This window comes from Loxodonta africana, chromosome 26 (genome assembly GCF_030014295.1).
Source record: "Loxodonta africana isolate mLoxAfr1 chromosome 26, mLoxAfr1.hap2, whole genome shotgun sequence".
NCBI classification, from domain to species: Eukaryota; Metazoa; Chordata; class Mammalia; order Proboscidea; family Elephantidae; genus Loxodonta; species Loxodonta africana.
The window spans coordinates 19,052,241-19,067,488 of record NC_087367.1 but is presented as its reverse complement, the minus strand read 5'-3'; the positions used below and the strand labels follow the sequence as shown (position 1 = coordinate 19,067,488).

The window sequence follows — 15,248 nt, the reverse complement described above, 5'->3', positions numbered from 1 at the left end:
TATGTATATACATACATACAGGTCAATGGAGACAGAAATAATTATAGATATATATGTCTACATGGGTTAGCACATATACATACACTTCCTAGCTCTGTCCACTGAGAGGGCCTAGAAACAATGACATTCCAGTAGCAATGAGCACACGCAGTGCCCAGATCTTGGTCTCTAATACCATTCACCAATAAAAGGAACCAGAGTTCCTTGGAGAAATGATTAATTCTAAGTCTAGGACAAAGAATATACAAGACGAGCCTAGACTATCTTGTAGTGACAAAAAGTAAGGAAGTGCTCAAAAAAACAAAGAATAGGAGCCTGTCAAGGACACAGGCGTTAACCTCAAAGTGCCCCCAAGGGCTAAACCTGGAACAATTTGAGCAACAACACAAATAACGTAGCATGGGACTATATGTCAAAGTATAAAACAAATATCCACGAGTCCAGTGATGTAAATAAATGACTGAACAAATAATTAATTGGGGGGAGGAATATTCCACAATCAAGAATTCTAAATAATTTATGTAGATATTCTCTCATCCAGGAGCTTTACCTTCCCTCCCCACCCCCTTTAAGAGTAGACTGCACTTAGTGACTTGTTTCCAAAAAGTAAAGTATGGAAAGAGGGGATGAGGGAGCAACTTCACAGTGAAGAAACCTGGCAAACATTACTTCCAAGCCATGTGATCAAAGTTAACATCAACATGATAAGTCATGTTGACAGTATATACCCTTGATATAATGTAATGAGAATGGTATGTCATCTCTGTGATCTTCCTCCCCAAAACTCATCATCCTACTCTAACCACGAAAAAGAAAAAAAAAAAATCACACAAACTAAAATTGAGGGACTTTCTACAAAATATCTGATCAGTACTCCTCAAAACTGTTAAGTCTGAGAAACCGTCACAGTACAGAGGAGCCCAATGAGACATGACGACTAAAGGTAATACGGTAACCTGGGCAGGATCACGAAAACACAAGAAGGACATTAGGTAAATAACTAGTGAACTATGAATAAAGTGTGTTAATAGTAGCGTACCAGTTACTTCCTTAGTTATGATAAATATATCACAGTAATGTAAGATGATAAACAATGGGGGAAACTGGCTGAGGGGTGTGCAAGAACTCTCTGTACTACCTTTGTGACTTTTCTGTACAACTATACTATAAAGTTAAAAAGTTTATTAACAAAACGTAGTAACTATCAGGTTATATACAGAGACAACATTAGATATATGCTATTTACCAGAGAGACAACTAATACTTAATGACAAAGAAAGAATGAAAATTGAGGTGAAAAAGATACGCCAGAAAAATACTAAGCAAAAGAAAGATAGTATAGCAATACCAATATTAGACAAAAACAGAGTTTAAGCCAAAAGGCATTAACAGAGATAAAGAAGGAAATTACCTAATGATAAAAGGAATAATCTTAAAAAAAAAAAAAAAAAGCAGCACTAACAATAATGAACATTTTAGGCACTTCAAGAACACTGCTTCACATAGACAAATTCACTTTTAGGAGATTTTAACACAGCACTCACAAACTGATAGATCAAGTAGACAAAAGTATCAGTAAGAATACGTAAGACTTAACACAACATAGTCTTTCAAGTACATAATCTACACAATTGTTGTTGTTAGGTGCCGTTAAGTTGGTTCCAACTCATAGTGGCCCTAAATTCAATATAACGAAACACTGCCCAGTCCTGCGCCATCCTCACTATCTTTGCTCTACTTGAGACCACTGTTGTAGCCACGGTGCCAAGGCATCTTATTGAGGGTCTTTTCACTGACCCTCCACTTTACCAAGCATGATGTCCTTCTCCAGGGACTGGTTCCTCCTGATAGCGTGTCCGAAATACGTGAGACAAACTCTCACCATCCTTGCTCCCAAAGAGCATTCTGACTGTATTTCTTCCAGAATCGACACAATTACTGTATCCTAAAAGAGGCCTCAACAAATTCCAAAGAAGGGATATCATTACAGGTTATGAATTCTGACCACAAGGTAATATTATAAAAACAATGAATAAGAATCCCCCAAACATGTATGTTTAAGCAGAAAAACTTTTAAAAATGAAGCACTGTCTATCAACACTTGTCAAATGAAACTAAAATGACATTACGGAAAATTTATGGCCTTAAATGTACATACTTAAAAAAAAGAAAGATAAAATATTAATGAAATAAGCATCCAACTCAAGAAGCCAGATAAAGAACCACAGATTAAACTCAAAGAAAGTACAGAAAAAGGAAATCGTGAAGATGAAAGCAAACATTAATGAAATACCAAACACCCACATAAAGATGATCAACAATATCAAAACTGGTTCTTGGAAAAGTTAATCAAACAAACCAACCCGAGGGTTTATTACATGCTTAGTTATAGATGTTTTGGAGGTAAAACACAATTTCTACAATTTTGCTACCTTCTTGGTGAAATAAAGAATTTAGGTAGATAGCCTGAATACACAAAGCAATATATGTAATACGCAATATTAACTATACGGGTTACCATCAGCATTTTCAGCTAATGAACCAGGTAACCAGCATCACTCTAGCCTCCTCCTCTTCCAGTGAACAAAGGCATAATTCAACAATCACCGACTGTTAGGACAGTTAGTCTAACCACCTAACTACCTCTTGAAGTTGCACTGCAGCATTCTGAAAAAGGCTCATCTGGACTTCTCAACTTTAATGAGCAAACAAATATAACTGGGGATCTTGTGAAAATGCAAATTATGACTCAGGAAAGCTGGGGTGGCCTAGGATTCTGCATTTCTAACCAGCTCCCAGGTTGTGCCAATGCTGCACAAGGCTCTCCAGACTGTGCTTGACTCTTCTGAAATGAATGCTCATTGTACTCGACAGCAACCTATCCCATCTCTGAACAGGTCAGTCAGGAAGGGAAAACACAACACATTTTCAATCCTGAAGGCAATCAGCAAACAAAGCAAACTCACTGCCACTGAGTCGATTCCGACTCATAGCGACCCTATAGGACACAGGAGAACTGCCCCATAGGGTTTCCAAGAGTAATCTTTACGGAAGCAGACTGCCACATCCTCCTTCCATGGAGCAGCTGGGAGGTTGGAACCACTGTCCTTTTGGTTAGCTGCCAAGTGGTTTAACCACTGCGCAACCAGGGCTCATATACTCAACTGAACACAGTATCTGAGGCAGGCTCCTATGAGACATTATTTTTCTTGTTATTTTTGTTTTGTTTTTAAATGAAATTGTAGATGTTTTTAGGTCTCCACCATTACTGCCAGTCCAACCTCTAACACAAACACAGACCACCTCTATATGATTTTAAAAATGACAAAACACAAGTATTGTGCTCAATGTGGTGATATCTAAGATTTAACTTCGGGAATGGACAGGCAGCTGGGAACTATGCGCTTCTGCTTCTCTGTGCTGGCCATCAGGAGGAAGAAAGGGCAGAAGTCAGAGAAACAACAAAGGAGGCAAAGCCAGGACAGAAGAAGATTAACAAAGCGATTCATACACTTATCTAGAATAGATGAAATGCTGATCTTGGAGACACATTTGCAGAGAAATATGGTTCTCCTTCTCACGTGGGGTCCTGGAGGTCTTAGGAAGGAGCATGAGCAAGAGCCCCACCATCACGTGAGGATTACAGGCTGACGGGCACTGGTGTGGATTTTCTCCAGGAAGCCACCACCTTGTACCCTTTGAGCTGGGGGGTACGGGTTATATTACACCTCTAATTCACAATCGGAGCGCTGGTGACACAGTGGTTAAGCGTTTGGCTGCTAAGTGAAAGGTCAGGGTTCGAACCCACCAGTGTTCCACTGTGGCAGTCTGCTTCCACAAAGATTACAGCCTTAGAAACCCTATGGGCAGTTCTACTTTGTCCTATAGGGTCACTATGAGTTGGAATCGACTCGATGGCAGCGATTTTTGAATTTATAATCAGCATTTCCTTGGAAGCACATGGACTCAAATTTCTAGCACCTTAAGCCTAAATGTATACGTGTGTGTATGTGTTCAGTTATGAATTTTAATGCAAATTCCGCCCTCACCTCTGTTCTCTAAATAGACAGCTGCCAATGACACCTGATGACTATTTAAATTTTCTCTCTTAAATAAAATGATCAGTACAAAAAGAAGTTTGCTAATTTGGAAAGTAAATGTCTCACATATTTGGAAAAATCAATTTTAAAATGAGAAAGTGTCTGAAACTGCATTTTAGAAACGACATATTAGATATAAAAATTGCTATTATGTACTATAATCTAAGAAGAAAAGAAAGGCATAAAGTCTATCTGTTATAAACTGACTTAAACTTACAAGAAAAGCCTATTTTATCACCTATGAAAGATAAAAAAAACACTTTAAAAAGGCTTAAGCAATGAATAAAGAAGAAAAAAAGTTCAACAGCAAACTTAAGATGTTAATTATACTGATCTCTTTGAAGATTAACAAAACTGATGGAATTTTCTGGAACTTGAAAACTTTTCAAAGTCACAATAAAAAACGCATTTATATAAAAAATAACTCCAAACAATTTTAGAACCCTTTTTGGGATCTCAGGAAGTTAATGAAAAATGTTCTCCCTCACTGGAAGTTTCACTTACTGGGATTAAAAAGGCATCCCCCAAAAGAAAACAATTGGAATCCTAGCAAAAACCAAGGATGGTTGTTGCTAGTAGGTGCCGTCGAGTCAGTTCTGACTCAGTGCAACCCCATGCGCAACAGAACAGAACACTGCCTGGTCCTGTGCGATCCTCACAATTGTTGTTGTGTTTGAGTCGGTTATTGTGGCCACTGTGTCAAAATTCATCTTGTTGAGGGGCTTCCTCTTTTTTTGCTGACCCTCTACCCTACCAAGCATGATGTCTTTCTCTAGGGACAGGTCCCTCCTGATAACATGTCCAAAGTTGTGACATGAACTTTTGCCATCTTCGCTTCTAAGCATTCTGTCTGTACTTCTTCCAAGTCAGATTTTTCGTTCTTCTGGCAGTCCGTCGTACAGTCAATACCCCTCACCAGTATGAACTTGGGTCCGATATTGAAATGTCTGATACTCGCCCATACCTAACAACTGTTCCACAGTGCCACCAGTTCAAGTACCTAACACCCATCCTCCACATTTAATAGAAAAAAAAAAAAAAGTGGAGGATGAAGCAGGGAGGCAACAGTACACCTTCATTTGACAAGAGCAGTGAACACCTGGAGAGTTAGACTTGCTCAGAATCCCTGGCAGGATGCTGCACTTGCGAGTGACCACGGGACTCATTTTCACACACGCCACAATTTAGGAGACCACAACCAAGAAGACTTTTGAACGGTTTCAAAAGAGACCCTCTTCCTGTTCTAAAGGTCAAAACCTGGTGAAAACAGTTTGCTTTTGGCTGCTAACCTAAAGGCTGACGGTTTGAACCCACCCAGAGGTGTCTGGAAGACAGCCCTGGCAATCTGCTTCTGTAAAGATGATAGCCCAGAAAACCCTATGGAGCACACTTCTACTCTGTAATACATGGAGTTGCCATGAGTTAGAAATGACTCAACAGCAACGAGTTTTCTTGCCCTAAAGAACACTATCACTGCTCTGAAAATCTAGCCATTAGAGTCACTCCATTTATTTCATTTAATTGTCTCAACTACTTACAGAAAACAGGTACTATCAGTTTCTCCATTTTACAGAGGAGGGAACCATGGCCTAGGAAAAGCTAAATGACTTACCTAAAGTCATCCAGCCAGCAGGCAGCGGAGCTGGGATTTAAACCCAGACTGACTCCACGGCCTTCCTTCTCAACCACTATTACATTAAGACAAAAATATTACCTGGGAGAAGTTAACACATATGAAGCACATTTAACCCCTGACAACCCAAGAGCAAAGATTAGAGTATGGGACATGGGTAGGCAGAGAGCCAGAATGTCAGTCACTATTCTAGAAGCTAATGTATACATGATTTTGTTGACTAAATGAATTATTATCTGAGGGTCTAGAGGAGCAGGGAAATAAACAAGGCAAATAAGGACGGTATTTACGTAAGACGAACAGACTAACTTTTCCTTCTTACCAATTTAGACAGGAAAAACCCTGAGGGTGACTTTGGTAGAATTCATTATCCAAAAGTAGTTTTGCAAAATCACAAAACACCTGGGGAATGTATGTCAGTGTATGTGTATTTCAACAGCAAGAGGAATTAAACAGTGGTCCACTGGAACGAGGTTTCTTAAGGAAAACTGAGAGGACCTAAAAACACTGCACATGTGTTTGTTCTAGGAACTATAACGGGGTATCTGTATTCCTACCGATTCTTTACATTTTAATGGAAAAACTTGTCTTAGGCTGGGTTCTCTAGAAGAGCAAAAGCAGGGAAGCGTATATATACATACAGTTTTATTTATTAAAGGAAATGGCTCATACAGTTATGGAGGCTGGCAAGTCCCAAATCCGTGGGTCAGGTGTCAGGCTGGAGGCTTCTTCTGACTCACATGATTGCAGGGGCTGATGAACCTAAAATTGGCAGGTTGGATGGCAGATTGCCGGCTCACAGGGCTGTGGGAGCTGACGAATCCCCAAATCTGAAGGTCAGACAGCAGGCTGCTGGCTCACATCCCAAGAACCGGAGGTAAGAGGATGACAAGTCGGATGCAGGACCCAGAGAGGGCGAGCTTTGCCAGAACATCCACATTTACTGGATGCAGGCCACACCCCCAAGGAGGTTCCCCTTTCAACTGATTCGCTGCTCACATCAGATCACGAAATGTAGGATGATTACACAATATCTGCCAAACCACTGAAAATCATGGCCCAGCCAAGTTGACCCATAACCTTAACCATCACACCTGTAATTAATGTACTAGAGTGACTGATAAATCAACTTTGCAAAACTTAGAAATTAAAAAAAAAAAAAAGATTTACCAAAACCTTCAGAAGTGTAAATTCTTCCCCAATTATCAACTACATTCACTTGATATTAGGAGGTACAGAAACTGCACGTTATTGATAGTAACAATGAGAGAAACTAAAACAAGATTTAATTTGCTTAATTTTTTTCAAATATGTAACCGTATCAAAAAAGTAAAGACTCCATTTTAATAGCTGTAGCTATCCTCTTCCAAACAGACAAAGGAAAGCACAGAACAGAATTACCTGACAATATCTAAAAGAGGATTTGGTCTAGAAACACTCATTTTTTATATGGCCAAAGGTTTTTGAGTGTCGAGTCACAAATTTAGTACTGCTTTCTAGATTTCTGCGTATATGAAGTACACACAACATTTAAGAGCCTTTTTAAAAAAGCATTACTTCACCACACTATCTCCACCATGTATATTTAGCACCCTCACCTAGATTTACCCTCTGGTTTCCTTTTTGAGGCCTGATTCTGGGAATCTGGAGAAGTGTTTATGTTTAACTCAAAATTTTGATGCCCTGGGTCAAGTTTTCAGCAGGATCTCTAATCTCAGAGATTTATCCACACAGCCCCTTGTCCCTACCCAAGAGAGGCTTGATGAAATAGATGGCAATTGTACCCAGCAGTAAATCAGTGTTTCAAGTCAAAGAAGTAAGAAAAATCTAATTATGTAGCATTATTCCCAAGCTCCCCTAGGTAAACAGAACCTAGAATTTTATATGCCATCTGAGTCTGGGGAGGGCAGAATTAAGTTTTAACTATGTATTACGTAAGTGGATCAGAGGCAGGTTGGGACAGGGACATGAAGCAAGCTGAGAAGCTAGGCGTTTAAAAGGAAGCTGGCTTACAGGTTCACAGCACTTGTCCGGCAGAGAGACAGAGAGAGAGAGAAGAAACATGCTTCCTCTGTGATCCCAGTCTGAGTTTTATATTTCCCCTCTTGTTCTCTCACTCCTCTGCACGGCTCATTGTAGTCTGTTGCGTCACAATTTGTTCTCGGATTAGGGATGGTTTCTTTCATGACCATCAGTATTTAAAACTGCTGCATCACACGTTGTCCTCACAGGAGGATGGAAAAAAAATCCACAGATACCATGGAATGAAGGTTTGGAACCAGGGGTGATTTTGCCTCCTGGGGCCATGTGGCAACAGCCAGAGATGTTTTTGATGGTCAGAACTGGGGGAGAATATTACTGGCATCTAGTGGTGGGTAGAGACCAGTGATGCTACCAGACATTCTATAATGCACAGGACAGCCCCCCACAACAAGGAATTACCCAGCCCAAGATGTTAACAGTGCCGAGGCTGAGAAACCTTGCCATGGAAGGACAGAGTGGACAGGGTGGAGACACACAGTATAGAGAAATATAAGAATGTCATGAACAATAACATGGTTTAACGTAGAAAAAAGTTTTACTTATTTAAATTTTCCTTTTGGCCCACAGTCTGGTTTTACTTCAGGCCCCTGGGGTGGTTGCCAAATTGCCTGGTTATACTCAGCCATACTGCTTTTAAAGCAGTCAACTGAGTTCTTAGTAACTGAAATAGCCTGGGTGCTCTAAATAAATCCTAGGGCTATGTGACAAGCACATATACCTTGCAATCCAAGAAAATACTACCTCAATTAGAAACACCAAGGTTTGTATTTTGCCTGTTAGACTGGCATACACTACAGGCAAACAACAAATAAAGCTATTTTCATTGGAAGGGAGAACCAGCCAACAAATGCCATCACGCAATGGGATCATAAAGCCTCAGGTATTTTATAGGGATTCTGGGAAAGTCTGATAATGTGCACACAGTGTGAGGTTTTGCTTGCTGTGTTTTAAAAGTATCTTCAGAGTTATCTTCAGTCACAAAATCTCCAACAACAAGAGTAAAATGGCTGGGCTGGGCTGGAAAGCGTGTCTTCTAAGATGAAAAGTGAACTCCAAGAAGTGCTAGATTAATCTATCTGAGAGGATCTTATATCTCTCTTTCGCTTTATGAACTTCAAATTTCCCCCTTCGAACAGTAAAAGGCTCCTTTGTCTGAGATAGCGGGACAGCGTTCCTGTTCTGATTCACCGAGTTTCTGATGGGCTCTGAGAGAGGGGATGTAATTCAAAACAAAACAGGTGCAAGAAGTAACCACCTGACAGGCAGGAATTCTACCCTGAAAAATCAGAACTAATCTCAGCTCTTATAAACTTTAATACGATCCACAGTGAAGTAGAGAACACAGCAATTGCCCAGAGGAAGCTCTTTGTGAAGCATGCTAACACGTTTAAAGTCAAAATTGCTGAAAATTGACTTCTCTCTTTCTTATACACACACTAACATATCAGTAGAAACCCTGACACTTTTTACAGTATTATTTCAAGTACGACATAAATTTTTCTGATACACAGCTTTCTTTACCCCTTCACTGACTCCTTGCTATCTACATCAGTGGTTTTCACATTTTTGGACCACCAACTCCTGTCGGTGGTGGTGGTGACAAGGCTGGTGGGAGTGGCAGCGGCGGCAGCAGAAGCAGCAGGTACTAATAAAAACAATAACTTTAACTAAGCACTTGCCACATGCCAGGGACCTTGCTAAGCACTCCAAAAAGACATCAAACCCATTGCCACCCCGTTGAGTCTGACTCATCGTGACCCTACAGGACAGAGTAGAACTGCCCCATAGGGTTTCCAAGGAGCAGCTGGTGGATTCCATTTTTTGGTTAGCAGCTGTAGCTCTGAACCGCTGCGACACCGGGCTCCTGCTAAGCACTGCCTGTGTATTAATTCACTTAATCCTCATGAGAACTCTGTGAGGTAGCAGATTATATCACCCCATTTTACAGAGGAAGCAGCAGAGGCACAGAGGTAAGGAACTCACGCTGAGTAACACAGCCACCAAGTAACAGAGCGAGGGTCTAGGCGAGACTATCTGGCTCCAGTCTGTGTTCTTTATATACTTAGTTATTTCTAAATTATATTCTACTCTATTAATCCATTATGTACATTCTATATCATATATAAAAGTGTTAACTACACAAGCTTACAAGGCAGGCGATCCTAGATTTGAACTCCAGCTCCATTTGTTACCATTTACCTTTTCATACCTTTAGACAAATCCCCTAATTTCTCTAACCCTCAGTTTTGCCATCAGTAAAATGGGAATAATACCCACCCTCTAGAGCCTTGTAGACAATAACTCCTGAGAACTACTCCCCCTACTCTAATCCCCATCAGTGACAAACACCTCGGGGCACATCGGCTGACAAATCTCTCAGGCCCAAACAGCCCTGGCCGACACTATGAGCTCAGAGCAGGACACAGAAGCAGCAGTGGCCTGTCTGGTGACCAACGACACCACACTACAGCTGATGCTGTGGAAGCAGGCAGGGAAAAGCTGTCTCTTGTACCCAGCCAATGCTCCCCAGGTAACACACACCAAATAAAATCTTTTGGATGTTTATAAAGAAGGGATTAATTCATCTTCAAAAGTAGCATTTTAATTAAAAATGACTTTCCTGGGCCTAGATCCAGAAAGGAATATCCTGCCAAAAGGTAAGCTTTAACAAGGTTCACTTCTTTCTCTAATTCTTTTCTTAAGGCCCAGTGCTCCCCAATCCTTTTCATGTCACGGCACACATAGAAAATCATCTTTCTTTGGCACTGTGGGGTCAAACAGACGGGGCTGCTCCCAGCTGCAGGTGATGGCCTGGAGTCTCCAGCCCCACTCAGACTCTCTGAGAGCTAAAGGAATCAATACCTGTCTTGGCACACCTACAGCCATGCCAACTGAGAAGCTCTCCTGAGCCCTTCTTGGACTGTGGAGCTTCCTAACAACTAGGATTTTCCTCCTTTCCCACTAATGCAAGTCCTCAGGAAGAAAGACTGAACCTAACCACTAGCGACAACAGTGAGCTTTCCTTCAAATTATGACTCACACCAGAAAAAGCGCACTGACCAGCAGCCCATTTATAACTCACAACATCAGCATAACTTCACGCTTTTATTTTTGATTCTGAATTATATAAACTAAACAACAATGGACACAGGCCAGCATCTTAGGTCACCAAATAGAATCTAACAAAAAATGTTCCATTTCTGGACAGCTTGAACTCTACTTTATGCTTCATATTTCAAGAAATATGAGTAAGATAATAAAACTCTTAAAGTATAAGGTGTAGTCTTAACGTGGCTCTTACCTATTTAAAGATAGAATTGATAATTCTTGTAAATTGTATTTAACCATAAGTTTTGATACAACATTAATAAAATATAATAAAAAAAATAATATCTTTTCTATAAACATTCATTGGCTTCCTGATTTAAGAAACCCCCATAGAGCTTATACTTAAGGCTGCCTCTCTTGCTGACTTTCTATTTGCCTCCATTATTCCTCTCTGTAACGGAGGCAGAACGATGGTTGGTCCAATCCCCACTTCTTGCAGTTACTCCTTCACAAAACTGAATGGCCAAATTGGCCTACCTTTTCTTCTTTCCTGGTTTTCTGCTTTTCCTTCCCACAAAGGTAATACCAAGATGTGCCTCTATTTGTATCTCCATGCTGTCCCTGCCAGCCCAGTACCCTTGTTCCTACCTGCATAAAGATCTTGACTTTAGCCCCAGTACAGAGTATATCAGGGGCCCTTTTCCAGATATTCTAAAGCAAAAATGGGCTCAGTTTCAGAGTCTTGATTTATGCCTGATGCCCTGCCTGGCTGCTTTATCTTTTGCCTTGCCTCCATTTCTGTTACTTGTATGCTCCCTGATCCCTGATGGCTCACTTGGCTTCTAACGCACAACCATCCCACTGGAAGGAAGATAAGAGCCTTAAGGGCAAACTCCTTGTTTTCACCAGAACTTACAATAGGCCTAGCTCAGGGTGAGCATGCCACAGTGTTCAATGAATTGAATGCAATCCCCACCACTTGTTTCTGGTCCCATCAGCCCTACGTGTATGATTCACCATTCCCATGGTTGCCCAAGTTTGGAGGTTTTATCAAACCCTGAAGAATGACAGAAGGCATGGCAACTGTGGACTTGGCTATAGCCTAGGTCCCAAGGGATGATTCTGTATTTTAAGGTTTTTGTTTTTGTGTGCCCTTGAATTGATTCCGACTTCAGGCGACCCTATAGGAAAGGGTAGAACTGCCCCACAGGGTTTCCAAGGCTGTAATCATTACGGAAGCAGACCGCCACATCTTTATCCTGCAGTGTGGCTGGTGGGTTCAATCGAACCACCGACCTTTTAGTTAGCAGCCAAGTGCTTAACTACTGTGCCTCCAGGACTCCTGATTTCAAGGTGGTTGTTGTTAGATGCCATCAAGTCAGCTCCACTCACAGTGACCTTATGTACAACAGAACAAAACAATGGCTGGTCCTGCGCCATCCTGATAATCGTTGTTACGCTAGAGCCCACTGTTGTAGCCACTGTGTCAATCCACCTGCTTGAGGGTCTTTTTCTTTTTCATTGACCCTCTATCAAGCATGATATACTTCTCCAGGGACTGATTCCTCCTGATAACATGTCCAAAGTACATGAGATGAGGTCTTGCCATTCTCACTTCTAAGGAGCATTCTGGCTGTACTTCTTCCAAGACAGGTTTGTTCGTTCTTTTGGCAGTCCATGCTATACTCAATATTCTTCACCAACACCGTAATTCAAAGGTGTCAATTCTTCTTTGGTCTTCCTTATTCATTGCCCAGTTTTCACATGCATATGAGGTGACTGAAAACACCATGGCCTGAGTGAGGCACACCTTAAAGTGACATCTTTTCTTTTGAAAACTTTAAAAAGGTCTTTTGCAGCAGATTTGCCTATTGCAATGCGTCATTTGATATCTTGACTGCTGCTTCCATGGGCATTGATTGTAGATCCAAGTAAAATGAAATCCTTGACAACTTCAATCTTTTCTCTGTTTATCATGATGTTGCTCATTGATCCAGTTGTGAGGATTTTTGTTTTCTTTATGTTGAGGTGTAATCCATACTGAAGGCTGTGGTCTTTGATCTTCATCAGTAAGTGCTTCAAGTCCTCTTCACTTTCTGCAAGCAAGGTTGTATCATCTGCATAATGCAGGTTGTTAATGAGTGTTCCTCTAATCCTGATGCCCCATTCTTCTTCATATAGTCTAGTTTCTGGGATTATTTGCTCAGCATACAGATTGAATAAGTACGGTGAAAGGATAGAACCCTGACACACACCTTTCCTGACTTTAAACCACACAGTATCCCCTTGTTCTGTTCGAACGACTGCCTCTTGATCCATGTATAGGTTCCTCATGAGCACAATTAAGTGTTCTGGAATTCCCATTCTTGGAAATGTTACCCGTAATTTGTTATGATCCATGCAAATGCCTTTGCATAGTCAATAAAATAGTGCCTTTGCATAATTAATAAAATAAGATTTCAAGGTTAAGAGTGTTAAATGGAAGACTAAAAGCAAATGAGAGAGAGAGAGACTAGAAGAGGGAGGGAGGGTATTTTTTAAAGTTGTAGCTTCTCTAGATTTCACTGACTTCCTCTGTCTTTCTCTATAAACTGAAGAGCTTATGTTGTGTTCAGAGGTGTGGTATCATATCAAATTAGATTTAAGGAGACCAACTGAGTGACAAGGGATAAAAAACAGAGCTGAGGTGGATTCTTGGTTTCTTTAGGCATAAAAGTTGGTATTCACATCAAGTATCAGAGAGGCAGCATGTTCTGAGGCTAAACAAAGTGCACGGACTTTAGAGGTTATTATCTTATCTCCACCACTCACTCACTCTGTGACTTTACACAAGTCACCCTCTCAGGCTTACCTCAATTTCCTCATTAAAAAAACAGAAAAACGAGGAAGTTGAGGGGGAGGAGAAAATAACACCTACCTTACAGGGTTGCTGAGGCTATTTGAGACTGTTCATGAAATCGCACATGTAATTCATGGGGAACACAGGAAGCGCTCAACAGATGTTCAGTTTACTTCTCTACCGCATACCTTCAATTCTTCATCTAGGCCGTATGAAGTCCATCCCTGGCTAATATTTCATGTTAACCCAAGTATGGACTACCACTGCTTGGCGCCACAAGCAGAAAACTGCAATCTTTTTGACTCAGAATTCTCAAAGTACAGAAACCAAGGCTTCAAATTGGTGGGTTAGGAAGAAAAGGGGAATGAGAGAATTCAAGTATTCAATAGGTTCTGTGGGCAAAAACTCCAGATTTTAACGTCAACATTAGACGAAAAACGTAGATTATGTTTACACCTGCAAAGGGATGAGGAGAACTGTGATTTATTTAAATAAAAAAACAATAAACTTTCATCTAGAATACTCATGAAAATGCGAGGTAGTTTTTCTGCTTCATTACAAGCTAAATTACCTCAACTGTATTATAGTTTAATCATATAAAACAGTTTAATTAAAGAATAAGCAGGGATCACCTTTCATATATTTATATTATCAGAAACATAACCAAAATAGCTTAGGAAGTCAGAAACTCAAAATTTAAATTTTTACTTCATACTAGTGCATGAAGCACCAAATGTGAGTTAAGTACCCAGGCATCAGAATCTTCCCTCAGGATAGTTGTCCAAATTCTTCCTCAATACCCAAGAACTTTTTTTTTTTTAACTCCAATATGATTTCCCTGGTGTGATAAGTAACCTAGTAATAATGTTAAGTCCCCAACATGGAGAGTTTTGGCCACGAAAACAGACGGTTAATTCTACTTAAAAGACAGGGTATCCCTGCCAGTGTTGTTCTCAGATGAGGTAATGTCCATGGCTCTTATCTAGCCTTTATTGAGATTTAATGTCATTTACCACTGGCTCTTACAAACCTGCTGCAGAATCTCACCTTTTCTAATATGTGCGACTTCCATCCATTTCAACATTGCAATTATGAACCTCTGGTTTTTAAAATAATTAAGAAATGAACCCCACATGTTCCTTTTTTTTTTTTTTTTTTTTCGCACGTCCTATAATTTGAGTCTTTCTTCCATAGTCCCAGAAGATTCAGAGATCAGCACATTTCTTCTTTTCAAGGCATGGTATAGAAATACTCTGGGCTTTGATATATTTCTGTAAACATTTTTTTCAAAGAAGCCAAAATGTATAATTCAAGAAAATGTTCTGTGGAAGAATTTTGTTTTCTGATTACAAAATGATTTCCTGGTTTTAGAAAAAATAACAGTTTTCTATTTATTTAGCTGGTTCTCCAGGTCCCAGGGAGATTATCATTCCTTTCAATCCCTGAGATCTCTTTTCCAGGTGCAGACCTTTCACTGATTTCAAAGGTAACTTTATGTGAAGGAGGAATCTATAAACTGTGGGAAGGAGAGAAAAAAGAGCCCTCCCTACCTTACCCCTTGTGCTTTCCCCATAAAGAACAACAG

The 15,248-nt window shown here is 40.4% G+C and overlaps 1 protein-coding gene across 8 annotated transcripts in view; it reads right to left on the bottom strand.

Moving 5' to 3' along the window:
- THADA (THADA armadillo repeat containing) overlaps positions 1-15,248 on the bottom strand; it is a 362,922-nt gene that overhangs the window by 158,594 nt on the left and 189,080 nt on the right. The gene's annotated exons all lie outside the window — the stretch shown is intronic.